At 37.4% G+C, this 14,937-nt stretch overlaps 2 pseudogenes; both read left to right on the forward strand.

Moving 5' to 3' along the window:
• The first annotated feature begins 548 nt into the window (after nucleotides 1–548).
• Nucleotides 549–1,576, forward strand: LOC148192859 (uncharacterized; annotated as a pseudogene).
• A 58-nt stretch (nucleotides 1,577–1,634) lies between these two features.
• LOC148192860 (uncharacterized) lies at nucleotides 1,635–2,816 on the forward strand (annotated as a pseudogene).
• The last annotated feature ends 12,121 nt before the right edge of the window (nucleotides 2,817–14,937 follow it).

Below are 14,937 nucleotides of genomic sequence, written 5' to 3' on the forward strand. Positions count from 1 at the left end.
GTTACACTTGCCGAAGGTTCTAACAAGTTTTTGGTGTCGCTGCCGGGGACTCATGGTTTAACTAGTCTATTTGTGTGATTTTTGATTAATTTTGACTTGATTTGTATATTTTTGATTTATCTTTTTATTTTTGTATCTTTAAGTTTATGTTTTTGGTTTTTCTTTTTATCTTTTTGTATTTCTATTTGTTTTATCTTTTTATCTTCTATCTTTTTATTTTTTTCTTCTCTATCTTTTTGTGCTAACAATTGTTTCTAGGAACTTGTCTTCTTGTGTATGCAGGAAGAAATTCGGACAAGAAGCAAGAAAAATTCAAAACCTCTTCTTGAAGGCTTGGACGAAGTAGACGGAGGAAAAGAATCCGTACATTTACAGAATTATTCCCTCCTCCAGAAACACTCTTACAACCTTCACCACAAAGGTCTAACCAAAGCACTGAAAATATGGCAGAGGAGAATAATGGTAGACAAACTCTTGCAGATTACACCATTGTGGTTGGCCCTCAACATTTTAACAGTATAGCAAGACCGAGGGTCAATGCTGCAAACATGGAGGTGAAACCAACATTGATACAACTGGTAAAGAGTAATCAATTCAATGGGCTATCACATGAAAGTCCATATGAGCATCTCACTACCTTTAATGAAATTTGTAACACCGTGAAGATAAATGGGATGCCGGATGAAGCAATCAAGTTTAGCTTGTTTCCTTTCTCATTAGGAGGCAATGCTAAGTTATGGTTAAAATCTTTTCCAGAAGGAAGCTTTACAGAGTGGGAAGTTGTGGTTGCAAAGTTTTTAAACAAATACTTCCCACAATCTAAAGTCAATAAAGGGAAGCAAGAGATATCTTCTTTCAGACAAGGTATGGAAGAGACATTAGGTCAAGCATGGGATCGTTATAAAAGTTTGTTGAGAAAAACTCCCACGCATGGCTTTGATGAAGCAGTAGTAGTCTTACTTTTCCTTGGAGGTCTTGGTTCACAAACCAAGTTGATGCTAGATGCCTCAGCAGGAGGTAATATTAAATGGAAGACTCTAGAGGAAGCAACCGAGTTGATAGAGAATATGGCTATTAATGACAATGAGTTGCATAGTGAAAGAGGAACTCTTATTCAACAAAAAGGAGTTCTACCATTGCAATCAAATGACGCCTTACTCGCTCAGAATAAGATCATAACTCAACAGTTGGAGAATTGAACAAAGACACTTGCTCAATTGCCAAAGGAATTAAAGACTGTTGCACAAGTTCAACAACAGATGTGTGAACTATGTGGTGGTGACCATATCAATGGTCAATGCGCTTTTCCAGTGGAGGCCCTAGAAGATGTAAATTTCATGGCTAATCAATTTACATACTGCCAAGGTAATTTCAACCAAGGGTGGAAACCTTACCCAAGCATGGGTCAAGGTCAAGGACAATCTGGACAAGCTGGGCAATCAGGACAATTTAATAGGCCACAACAACAACCAACATTATGGCAACAAGTATCTACACTCAATGAAAGACATACAAAGTTGGAAGAAACTCTTCGGCAATTTATGCAGGTAACTATTTCCACTCAAAAGAGCACTGAAGCGGTTATTAGAAACTTGGAGATACAAGTTGGCCAAATATCTAAAAAGTTGGAAGATATGCCTAATAAGAGTTTTGGGGCTAATATTGAAGTTAACCCTAAGGAGGAGTGTAAAGTTTTAGTGAGTGTGAATGTTAAAAAAGTTGAGTTAGAGAGAAGAGAAGAAAAATAAGAGAGAGTAGAGAGAAAAGAAGAGAGAAAAGGAGAGGCTGAGAGAAAAGAAGAGAGAGTAGAGAGAAAAGAGAAAAAAATTGAAAATATTATTCCTTTTCCAACATATTATGAGAGAATAGAGAAAGAGAGACAAGAGGGGCTTTGTACAAATATTTTCAATCCAATGGATGTTGATCTACTTGTGAATGAAGCATGGCAACAATTTTCAGCTCAGGTAAATCATATGAATCAAATCTCCAAAAGAAAAAGATATATAGAGAAGGAGATTAATGAGTGCAAAGTTGCTAAGAAGAGATCATTCCCTCCAAAAGTGAAAGATCCAGGAAGTTTCACCATTCCTTGCGTCATAGGGAGGAAAAAGGTAAGGAAAGCCCTACTTTATTTAGGGTCAAGTGTCAATCTAATGCCTTTATCTTTACTTGAGCAAATTGGTGGAGTTGACATCAAGCCAACAAACATGACTTTGCTAATAGCATATGTATCTTCAATGAATCCTTATGGTATAGCAGAGGATGTTATGGTTTGTGTAGGAAAATTACAATTCTTGATGGACTTTGTGGTGATAAAGATGGAGGATGATAGGGTGCCAATTATTCTTGGAAGACCGTTTATGAAAATGGCTAAGTACATCATTGATGTAGATGAAGGAATAGTGATACTTCAAGACCAAGAAGAAAGGGTGGTTGTTGATGTCTTCAAAGAAGAGCAATAGATGAAAAAGGAAAAGGCTAGTCATAAAGCTACATGTCAAGATGTACCCATGACTAGTCCTAAAGATGCAAAGCCGGACTTTAAAGGTAAAAATTGTTTCTTGTTTCAGATTAGGGAAGAAGAAAAAGATGGCAAAGGAAGGACGGTTCATGATGACTTGATGTAAGCACAACCAAAACTTGGTAAACATGTAAGATTCAAGAACAAGTTGTGGGTTGTGAAAGACTATAAAGAGAATGGAGTGATAGAGATAGAATCTCCACATTCGAGAAGAGTCAAAGAGGTGGATCGGAAGTAGTTGATGAGTTGGTGTGATGATAAAAAGATGAACACCAACATGGAAGATGGAACTTGAATTTTATTGGGTCAAGCTAATGACGTTAAAAGAGCGCTTTCTGGGAGGCACCCTAGTGGTTTCAGAACATTAATTCTTATTTTATTGTTGATTTTGGTGATGTAATTTTATAAACTTTAGACAATATTTTTATGTTGAAATTTTTGGGTATAGCATCTGCTGATGGATGCTAGGTGGTTAAGTATCTACTAAAGGATACTAGGTTTATTAAACAGGTTTGTTACACCTACTGATGGGTGTTGGTAAGAAAGATTTGCACCTACTGATGAGTGTTAGTGGATTTTGGGTCAGGCTCGTGACGTTAAACAAGTGCTACCTGGGAGGCAACCCAATTGATTCATTTTATCTTTGTTATTTGTTTTGATTCTGCTTTAGTTGCATGATAGGGATTGAATGTTTGAGTGAAGTGAGAAATTAATTGCATGGAGTGAGTCAGGGGCATGAGTATAAGGCACATAGGGCAAGCTAGGAAGAAGGAAAGAAAGTCACGAAAGTTTCGCTCAGCGGAAATTTCCGCTGAGCGGTATCACTGCAGACTTGGGTTGGACTATTTGCCCTTAGCGGGATTAGGCCCATTTAGGTATTTTTATACCCTAGAGTGCGGTTTTGGTTCTATTTTCAGATCTCACTCTTCTCACACACTCTCAAGCACTTTTCTAAGTGTTCTCTCCACTTTTCCTCTTCCCCCTTTATAAAAACTCACTTTCTCACTAGGGTTCCATCCAAGTTTGGGGTTTAGTGAGAGTACTGCAATTGGGGGACTATTTTCTTCAAATTCCCAAAGCATTTTCTATTTATCTAGCATCTCCACCCAAGTAAGTTCAAGCAATTTTAATTCTAGGGTTCTTGAATGCATGAATTGATTTGAACATAGTAGTTTAAGCATGATTCTTTAGAGATTTTGATTTTTATGCATAATTTGATGAGTTAATTGTTGTTTGAACCGATTAAAATGTTTGATTTGGGTCTGGAACTAGAAAGATTGCATGTGGGTGGAGTTAGGATGGGTTAAAATTGAGTTTTGAAAAATCTTCAGAATCGCCGCTCAGCAGAAATTTCCGTTGAGCGCTATTCTTGCAGAGGTGCTTTTAAGGCTCTTTTGCTTGCTGGTTGCGCTGAGGGGTTCTGTTTGCCCTCAATGATGGTTTGGCATGGTTTTGGGATGATGTTTATGGTACTAATGGTTAACAACATGTTTTGTGGTTTTGTGATTTGTGTTTGATGTAGGGATGACCTCTTCTTCAAGCAAAAGATTCAAGACTACAGCTTCCAAGAGAAAGGATAAGGAACCAAAACACACCCATTCTAGCAGGTTCCTTTCTCGCAAGCATGGGAAGCATTTTAAGATTGTCCAAGATAGGAGGCTCCTGATGGAAAGGAAAGCTGGACTGATTCCTAACTTTGCTCCACAGTTTGGTGAGCAACTGATGAGCAGAAATTGGAGGAGATTAGCCAAATACCCTGCACCAGCTAACATAGCAGTAGTGAAAGAATTTTACACCAATGCCAGGAGGTTGGATGATCATCCTACTAAAGATTACCTAAGCTATGTTAGAGGCCACACCATTCGGTATGATCCTGACTCGATTAACAAATTTTTAGGTACTGAATGGGCTGGTGAGCAGTGTTAGTTCACTCTTTATATGGAGGAAGGAACTGATTTTGATGATGTGAAGAGTGTTTTATGTGTACCTGGAGGACACTTCCAGAGGAACATAAATGGTGCAGTGGTGAACATTAGGAGGACCGATTTAACTCCTCTGGCAAAGTATTGGATGACATTCTCTCATGCCAACATTCAGCCGTGATCCTATGTTTCAGCATCACTATCAACAGGGCACTTCTTCTCTACTGTGTGCTCAGAAATATGAGCATTAACATTGGCCAAGTGATAGCCAATGAGATATAAGTGTGTGCCAACACTATGAACAACAAGACACCTTTAGGGCATCCCTCCTTGATTACGCACCTGTGTGAGATAGCTGGAGCGAACATCTCTGCTCCACCATTTGAGAGGCCGAGGAAAGCCATTGATGAGGCTTATTATAAGCAGTACTGTGGAGGTGAGGAGGCAGCTCAGCCAGTTCCACCACACCGTTCTCGCAGAGGGAGAGGACCAGCACAGAGTCAGGCATTTGCAGAGGCTCATGAGGCAGAGCCATTCCAGATGAGGGACATGTATATGTCTCTTATAGATGCTCAGATGCAGTCCATCCACAGAGGGCAGGTGGCCATTGCGGAGATGATCATTGGGATGTATGATACACCCAGTACACAGGTGGACTATGGACGAGTTCCATAATGTGGTGGCATGGCTAAAGGAGAATGCACAGGGCAGCAGAGCTGGAGCAACTGAAGCTTCAGCTATGGAGGAAGATGAAGACGATGATGATGATGACGCATTTGAGGATGCTGAAGATGATGAAGAGGAGGAAGATACAGATGACAGCACAGGCTGATGAGGAGATGAGATAACATTTACTGATGAATGCTATCAGTACTAGAGCAAGATCTTTTCTATCTTTTGTTTTGTATTGTTGAACTTATTTGCTTCTGTTAAGTAGAATAGGGTTGATGTACTCAATTTGAAGCTTTATCTGTTATGATGGTTTGCTTGCGACTGTTGTGTGATAAGTAATGCTTGATGATGCTTTAATCTTGATTGATGTTGAGAATGTGCATATTATATGCTGAGATACAGGTGGTTCACAAGCTTTGTGAACAAATGCATGATGTTGTGATTGTGATTATGATGCTAAGCAGGATGTATATGTGGAATGGAAAAATGAGCCTATATGTGAGGTTTTGAGATCCAGAGTTTTGATTGAATATTATGAAATTGAAAGCATGAATGACTTGCTTGTATGTGTCAGATGATCAAGGCCATTTGTTGGTAACCCTTTTTAGCCAAGATGCATGATTTTAGCCCACTAAAAGAGAACACTATGTGTTCTATCCTTTGCACCTTTAGCTTTGAACATAATTTGAAAACCCTTTTTGAAAGGCTTTACCTTGAGTTGAATTGAGAACATTTTTTGGTATTGATAAATGTTCAAGTTTGGGGTTGTTGGAAAATCTAGAAAGGGAAAATAACAAGCATTGAGCCAAGAGTTAAGCATGTGAAAATAAAAAAATAAAAATAAAAAGAACAAAAGAAAGAAAAAGAGAAAGGCTCAATGCAAAAAGAAAGTTGGGAAGAAGGAAGAATGATTTTGTTTAGTTGATTCACTTGACTCAAGGATTTTGTGATCTAGAAAAACCAATTTTCTTGTTAGCCCAGCCACATTATAAGCCATAGAAAAGTCCTTGTGATGACATTTACTTGTGAAGTTGTTTGACGTTAGTTAAATGGAAGACAAAGTTAATTCATGTGACATTGTGATAGTAGAGTGGATGACTGAATACCTCTTATACACTTTTGTGTTTGAGTGAAACACTTTATCTAGTACGGAAAGATTCCATGAACACATAGGAACATCTATGCTTAGTTGATTGATCATTCATGAAAATAACATTTGTTGGATATTATGTGATTGTGTGAACACTAAAGCATGTGCACATCTTGATTGAAGTATTTGTGAAGAGCTAATTTGAGTATTTACTTGTCTTGAAAGAAGTAATTTTGAATATGGTGAACCATTGTATGGATTATTAGAAGATTGATTTACATCTTGTTTGCTTGAGGACAAACAAAGTTCTAAGTTTGGGGTTGTGATAACAGTTGAAAAAAATGTTATTTTTATACTTAAATTGATATAAAAAATAACCTTTATGACTTAGAAACTAGTTTGGAATCATGCTTTTGCTTATGTTTTTGGAAATAAGAGAGTTGGACACGTTTTATGCTTGATTTCCTTGCTTTTGCAGGTTTTTGAGATGAATTGAGTGAAAGAAGTGAAGGAGCTAAGAGTTGGATTCAAAAAAGGAAGAAAAAGTGCAAAAAAAAGGAAGAAACCGCAAGTACCGCTCAGCGCCATTTACCGCTGAGTGGCACTTTGAAGACGCGTAGTCACCGCTGAGGGGCAAAACTGCAGCTGAGGGGCAGAATAGAAGTCGCGCACTTACCGCTGAGCGGTATTTACCGCTGAGCGGCATTCTGATGGGCTTGGGCTCACTTTTCTATAATTTTTAGAATATTATATAAGGCTTTAGTTAACCTAGGTCAAGTATCTTTGGCTCGGAGGAAGCAAAAACACACTCTTTCACCCCTTGGAGGAGGATTTCTGATTCTAAGGCTCCTTTCTCACTTTCTAGGGTTCTATCTTTTCACTCTTTCATTGTATTTCATCTAGTTTCACCATGAATATGATGAACTAAACCTTTATTGTTGTTGGGGAATCAATGTAATACTTTTGAAACTCTCATGTATGGAATTTGTTCTTCAAAATCTTCTTTAAGATACATGCTTTCTTTCATTAATTGTTAGGGTTTTTCCTCTTTGCTCAAAGCATGCATTGTTTAACTCGTTCGATGTCAAACGTTTATGACACTACCATCACGTTTTATCAAATGCATTTGATCGTTCGGATTTACATGTATTCAGCCCTTTGGCATCCCATGCATTCGATTCTGTGTTCGGCCCCAAAGACGCTCGACCAGGCCTCACCGGTGCTCGGTCATCAAGCCTCAAAGACGCTCGACCATTAGGCCTCACAGGTGCTCGGTCAGCAAGCCTCAAGGACGCTCGACCATCAGATCTCACAGGCGCTCGGTCATCAAGCCTCAAACACGCTCGGCCATCAGGCCTCACAAGCGTTCGATCATCAAGCCTAAAAAACGCTCGGCCATCAGGACAAATTTTAAAAGTCAGAACCCTTAAAACCCCAACTTAGTGGAGTACATGTGTAAGCGAAAGGGGTGTCTGAAATTCAGAAAGTGGAAGACAGGTGTGTGATACAGATTGGACGAACGGTTTTGACGATAGGAGTAAAACTTAAGCTTTCAAATTTCGTGCCACTTTCTGCATACACCCTTCATCTTCAACCTTCTGAATCTCCTCCTTCTCTCTACCATCTCCACCTTCTCTCTAAGGATTCTCATCCTTTTCTTCTTCCGATCACCACTCAGGCACTGTTTGAACTATCCCAGCGTCAAGGGCTTTCATTTAAACCGATCGAGTTGTGGTTCTAAGCCGGTGAGTTACTTTCTCCCTAGAACGTTCGTTTCCTTTCACATGCAAACCCAGATATCTGGTTGCATGAATGTATTATATTATTCTGATAGAAACTTTGGTCTTGAATTTGGTTTAGTTTTAAATCGGTGGGCTCTAAGTGCATAAGACTGGTAAAGGTGAACCCTATTCTACATCTGTGAGCGTTCGGCTACGTTTAGAGGTAAGGGAAACTTATATAATTTGATTAAGATTCTTGTTCTGAATGGTTGTATGTTCGTATGATACTTTGTTTGATTATTTGATGAATATGAAATATTCGTATTACTGCACGTTTGGATGTGTGGGTGGATGATTGATAAATGGTGTGGACTGAGTTGAAATAGGGTTTTTATCTTCAAACTGCAGTATTCTGAGTAAAATTTTGTAATTGTGGTCGAACATCATTCGTGATCGTTCGATTCTTCATGGAAGTGTAGGGTCTTAATTGAATTCTCATGCTTTAGGGATATTGTCTGAGAGTCATTCTGTAATACTCTGCAGAATTATGTAAACTGTAACCGAGAGTCAGTATTGACCATTCGGTTTTCCTTTGAGCGTCCGTCTAAACTAAATTCTTCTTCTGGAGAGAATTTAGTTAATGACGATCGTTTTATATTATTAGATATATGTAAATGAGCGTTCGGTCTAAGTATAGTTCTTCTTTATGTTTCCTAAACATTTTAGTTAATGTATTCTATAATACGTAAAGTCGTAGATGATATTGTTATTTTTCGTTAAAAATAAGTGTGGCGTATTTGTATATATATTCCTTCATTTTATTTAAGTTTAGTAGTGCTCGATCTTGGACCAAGCGTTCGGTCTCAATAGCACTCGTTCTTGATAAGTGCTTGGTCTTGGACCAGTGCTCGTTCAATAGTATTCAGTTTCTACAGTGCTCGGTCTTAAACCAAGTGCTCGGTCTCGTCTCAGTAATCTATCATTACCGTTTTTAAAATAAGAGCGTTCGCCCAAACTCAATAGCGTTCGTTTCTTCATAGTATCTCGTTAGTATTAGTATTTGGTGTCAAACAGTATCAGTCTCTAAATGGTGTTCGGCCTAGAGTCTTAGTACTCGGCCTAGGATGCGTGGCGTTCGGTTTGAACTCTTAAGGGTCAGTGCATTGAAGCGGATCCATTTGTAAATAGCGCTCTGTCATGTTAGTTTCTATGGAGTGTTATTCCATTCGGACTTGTGGTATGATGAGGAAGTGTGATCTTATTTCGGTTGAATATATTGATGATGAAGTATAAGTTTGGTTATGAAAGAGTATTCCGGGGAGGAATATCTCAGAAAGTGGTTATTGAATGGTAAAGTATGAATGTGGGCAAAGCTTAGCGGACATTTATTCTGATATTTCGTGATTACTCATTCTCACGTAGAGAGGAGTAGGTCATGTGTGGGAATGGCAGGAGGTCCTAGTCCATAAGGTTAACTTGGACGGAATGGATTAACCTCAGGTGGCTGCTGTTGAGGGTATCCTAGTTACTACATCACTCGAGTGCACAAACGTCGTAGCTACACAAAATTCATACAGTCCGGACAGTCAGAGTCAAGTGGTCGTTCTTTGCATGCCATGATATGTTTACGCTCGCATCTCCTTCTTTCTCATTTTCTTCCTCCTTCATTTGTTTTTCTCCTCTTGCCTAACTCAAAACCCTACACCTTTATTCATGTTTGACTATTTACGTAGCAGTGACCACCTATATTCTTGCTTCCCTTAGTACCCACATTCGTTCTCATTCAAGTACGTTCCCAAGTTTGCACTCCCTCTTCAAAAATTTTAATGAATATAATATTTTTTTCATATGATTATAATTTTATTATTTGAATTATTTGTATTATTTATATTATTTATTGTTTGAATATATTGTTAAGTATAATTTTTCTATAATTGGTTTATTATATACACAAATTTAGTTTGTTTGATGTTGAGATTGAGTTGTTGTTATATGAAGTGAATCTTAGTTTTCAGTTTGAGCCTAGATACAAAAATTTGTGCAATTTCCATTTTTATGTAAGTGAACCTTAACTAGTGGATTTTAGTTTATACTCTGAATATAATATATTCAAGGGCAAACCAACTAAGATTTAGTTCTGGTTTTATTTTTGTCCAAGTTACTTAATTAGGAACAAATATTAAAAAAAACTCTAACAAAATAATAGACTATGGTTATTAAAAGAACCGTTGTCTATGATAATACACTATATTTATTAAGAAAACCGTAGTCTATAAGTGATGATAGAATCTAATTATTTGATAACCGTGGTGTATAAGTAATAATAGACTACAATGATTGGGAGAATCGTAGTCTATAAGTGATACTAGACTATTGTTCCAACTTTAGCCTAAAGACTTGTTTTATATTATGGTATGATAAACTACCATTACACTAGTGTCATCCTTCTATTATGTATGTGTGTTATCTTTCGGTATAAAAAACACTTCTTTACGTAGATTATTTTATTTTATTGAAATAATCCCTTCTTTAATCTTATTTAAAATCGATAACGCTTTGATAGCAACCTCCTTAGTTAGGTTGGGCCAAAACTAGGAGATATGCATGAATGAGTGTTTCTTTGGAGTTATGGTGCGAAAATGGTGTGGGAAAAGGTCCAAGGTTGATGAGCTATGGTGGTGAAAGGGGTAGAAGCTCACGATTTTTGGTGTGTATGGTGATGGTGAGGTGGTTTGTGATGGCTCCAAGAGAGATGCGGCTACTCAAGGAGGAAGGTGACTAGAGGGACCTTTAGGGTTGCTCTAGTCTTAATCTAGGAAGTGTATGGCCATAATTTGACAGCATAACATTACATTAATCCAAGATGAAATACAAGGGTGGAGACACCTCTATTTATAAGCCAATGATGTCTCCTTCTAATCCTAAAAACATGATTTCCCACATTTGCTCTTATTGGCAAAAAATGAGACCTTCTAAGGAGTGGACAAGTGTCCACAAATCCTTTGCAATGATGGGAGGACATTTGGCCACTCACAAAACACAATCCTCTTCATTCCTAGAGTACCATATGACCACTACTAAAAGAAAATTCTCTCCAATGGTGGAGGGACATGTGGCCACTACCAAAAAGAAATCCTCTCCACTCCTAAAGTGTCATGTGACCACTTTTAAAAATCAAATCCTCCACAATGGAAGCATGATACATGACACACTTTCCACTTGGTTTGGATATCTAACTTAAGGAGAATCCTATGCTACTTAAGCCTTAATACAGGCCTTAAACAAACCTACACTACATGGTCGAATACAATGACCTATATATCCTACACTACTCTTCAATCCATGCTCCATGATGGCTCTAAAGGTGACTCACAAGGTAGAGTTGATACCATCTTCATGGATGACTTCTACTCTCTTGAAAGTGCTTGACCATGGTTAGGGCATTTTCCATCATTCCTTTCCTCTTGAAAAAGATTTTCCCTCAAATCTTCGACATGGAACAAGGCAAACTTCCTTATCTTCTTTGGAATTTTTGTGCGCTTCTCCACTAGGGTCAAATACTTATTTTATTACACAAGTTAAAACAAATGTTATAATAGTGAGCATATGAAGGATATAGCTCCCAATGTAAGGCATTCCCTTGGAAACTTAGGGTGACTAGGGAGACTTTTCTTTCTTCACTCACTTGATGACATTCAAAAAGTTGTTCTACCTTCATCTCCCAATCTAAATAAACCTCTACATTTTCCTTTCCATGGATAAGGGAAAGATCCACCCTAATCTCTCTAGGAGGGTTCTCCCTTTCACGCTCTCTCCTCACTCTATGTGATGGAGGTTGATAATATTGGTTAAGAACCATACTATCTACTTCATGGTGTGAAGGAGTGTGTGTAATTTGAGTTAGAGTCCTTGAACTCCTCTTAGTATGAATTCTACTTCTACTCTTGCTTTTTCTTATCTCTTCTTGGGGTTTCTCTTGTTTTTCATTGAGAATTTTAAGTTCCTCATCCAATTTAGCAAGATATTCTTCTTTTTTCATCTTTTCTTTTTCTTTCAAAATAACTTCTTGCTTTTGCCAAATTTTTAGTGACTTTAGCTCTTTGGCCAAGTTTTTCAAAGTGGGTTTGACCTCTTCACTAGAGTTACTACCAATTTCATAGGATGCAGTCTTAGAAATTCTCAAAGTTTTGAAAATATGCAATACAACAAAAAAACTTGAATTCCAAATAGGTTTCCTTAAGAGATTTAAGGAAGCAAAAGAGACTTAAGTTCATTTCCAAGAAAGAGAGGTAAATCATAATGGATTGCTTAGAAATCAAGTCTTTCCTAGCCAAAGTTTATCTCAAGTTCCTTTGCACCAAACTTCTCAAAGGGACTCAAACTTAGACTACAAGTAAACACACACTAAACTACCACAATTAAGAAAAGTAATGAATCTACATTATGTGGCCTAAAGATGAATTAGAAGGAACTTTGGTTCCCTTTTACCCACCAACTACAAATAATGCTTAAATAATAAGTGTCCAATGTTCTTGTTAGGACAATCTCCTAACAAGCCAAATATTACAAACCAAAGAGAATGCAAAGACAATTTTACAATGCAAAGAAAATACAATGAAATCTCTCTTCCTCACTAAGTATATACGTCTTCTTGTTTTCAACAAAGACTTCAAGCTCTCCACAAGGCCTTCTTCACTTAAGATACTAGCTCCAAGGTGTTGGATCACCTCTAGGACGAAAAACCTATACCAAAAGAGATCAACACCACCAAAAGATGAAAAAGAGCCAAGGAGAAAAGCAAAAAAAAGGTCAAAATGAACAATGCTATCTCAAATGGAATTTTTAGGTGACAAAACCAAGATTAGCAAGGAGACAAGCAAGCAAATAAATGGTTAAAAATAAAGGTTCAACACTCAAAAGAAATTCCTAAGGAAAGCTCTAAATAAGATCACAAAAACTAAAAAATTACTAGGGCAAAAAAGATGTTTTTTGTCCTTTAGCCAATTTTTGAGTACATGTGACACTTGGCCAACTTTGTTGCATCAAATGACATGGACCATCTGCTGGAACAGAGGTTTGGGATGTGAATTTCAGGTGAAAACCAGTCACCAAATCATCATACAAATGCACACCAAAAAGTAGTAGTGGTAGTGTGAAATGTACTTTGCTTTTTATTTTTTACTTTTGCTTTTTGTACTTTTTTTTGTTACTTTTCATTTAGCTATTTTGTCTTTTTTTTTATTGTAACTTTCCATAGCATAAATCACATAATCATACATCACAAATCTGATTTTAGAGATTCCTTTAAAGGTGTATAAGGTCACACATAAAAAATGGTAAATAAATCCTACTAAAATCAAAATTTTGGCAAGAAACTAAAAAATGACATGTATGAAACCTAAATCTATGAATTTGTTGATGAACTAACAACAAATATGAACTCAAATACGCAAACACAGACCAAACTCGCCTTGAATCGACCTAGCCGAATTTGACCTGACCCCACTTTAGCCCAATTTAACCTAGATCGACTAAACTTGGCTCGATTTAATCCCATGGTGACTTTGCTCGAATAGGCATAAGTCAGCTCAGTTCAACCTATGTCTGGGCCAACTTGGCTCTACATAGGCTTGAGTTGATTCGAGTCAACATGGGTCGGACTTGACCTGGTCTTAGTCTAACTAAGAATAATCTGGGTGTAACCCAACTCGATTAAACATGGGTCAACCTTCACTATAATGAAAATGGACCCATCTAAAACCGCTAATAAGAAGTTATCCTGACTCGACTTGACTTAGCTTAGGATGAACTTAACTTGACCTATCCTCAAGTCAATTGTGCTCAATTTAGGCCCAAGTTAACTATACTCAATCAGTCCCAAGTTGGCTTAATTTGACCTAGGCTTGGATTGAATTGTCTCAATCTAATCTCAGGGGAGTTTGACTAGACCAAGGGCAAGATTGATTAAGTTGGAATTGGCCACACACTTAATCAACTTAACCTAAATTTGGACCTACATGACTCTATTTGGACCCAAGTCAACTCGACTAAAGTTGGGCAAAATCAGACTTGACTCGATTAGGCTCCAATTGACTCGACTCGACTTCGACTTAAGTTGACTTAACTTGACTTGGTCTCAGTTCAATTTGACTCGACCTGAGCCTAATTAACTAGACTCATCTTGGGTTGAGACGAACTCTATTTAACTTGACCTAAATTGGAATAAACTCGCCTCAACATGGGCCCATGTCAACTTAGCATAACTTGAGTTCGGGTCGACTTGACATAACCTAGGACTAGGCCAACTCGGGCACGATTCACCTCGATCTTGGTCAAGCTGAGCCTAACCTGGTTTTGATTGGGTTTGTTTAACCTGATCTTCATTAAGTTGGGCCTAACTTGGTTTGATGAAGCGAGACCCAAATTGGTCTTAATGGGATGAGGTCCAAGTTAGCTTTAGCCTAACTCAACTAAACATGAGCCAACCTTAAATCAAATGAACTTGGACCCAACCTTACTTGACTGAATGTCGACTTGCCCAACTAGTCTTGATTTGTGCTTGTTTTAACTCAACTTGACTTGGACCTAACTCTAACTTGTTTGAATTGAGCTTTACCAACTTAATTCAACTTGAATCCAAATTAACTTAGTTCGATCTAAGCCCAAATCAACTTGTGTTGACTTTGATTGGATCGAGCCAGCTCAACTTAACATTTTATAACTTGAAATAAAGTAGACACGTCTTGTTTTTAAATTTTCAAAATTAAAAAAAAAATAGTTAGTTTATACCTTATGTAAATCTAATTAAATAGATGTATGTAAAATCCAAAAATATAAATTTAAATTTGAATTAAATTCATTTAAACATACTTAAATACGTAAAATAATATAGATTTAGATAGTTATAAAATGGATTCGACAATTTAGATTTTTTATCCGTCCTTAAAAGTAATAATGAACTTCAACTAAGGATTCTTCAAAATGAGAAATTGATTCCACTTACTATTTGTT

This window comes from Vigna umbellata, chromosome 9 (assembly GCF_029865625.1).
Source record: "Vigna umbellata cultivar VRB3 chromosome 9, Vumbellata_1.0, whole genome shotgun sequence".
Lineage (NCBI taxonomy): Eukaryota > Viridiplantae > Streptophyta > Magnoliopsida > Fabales > Fabaceae > Vigna > Vigna umbellata.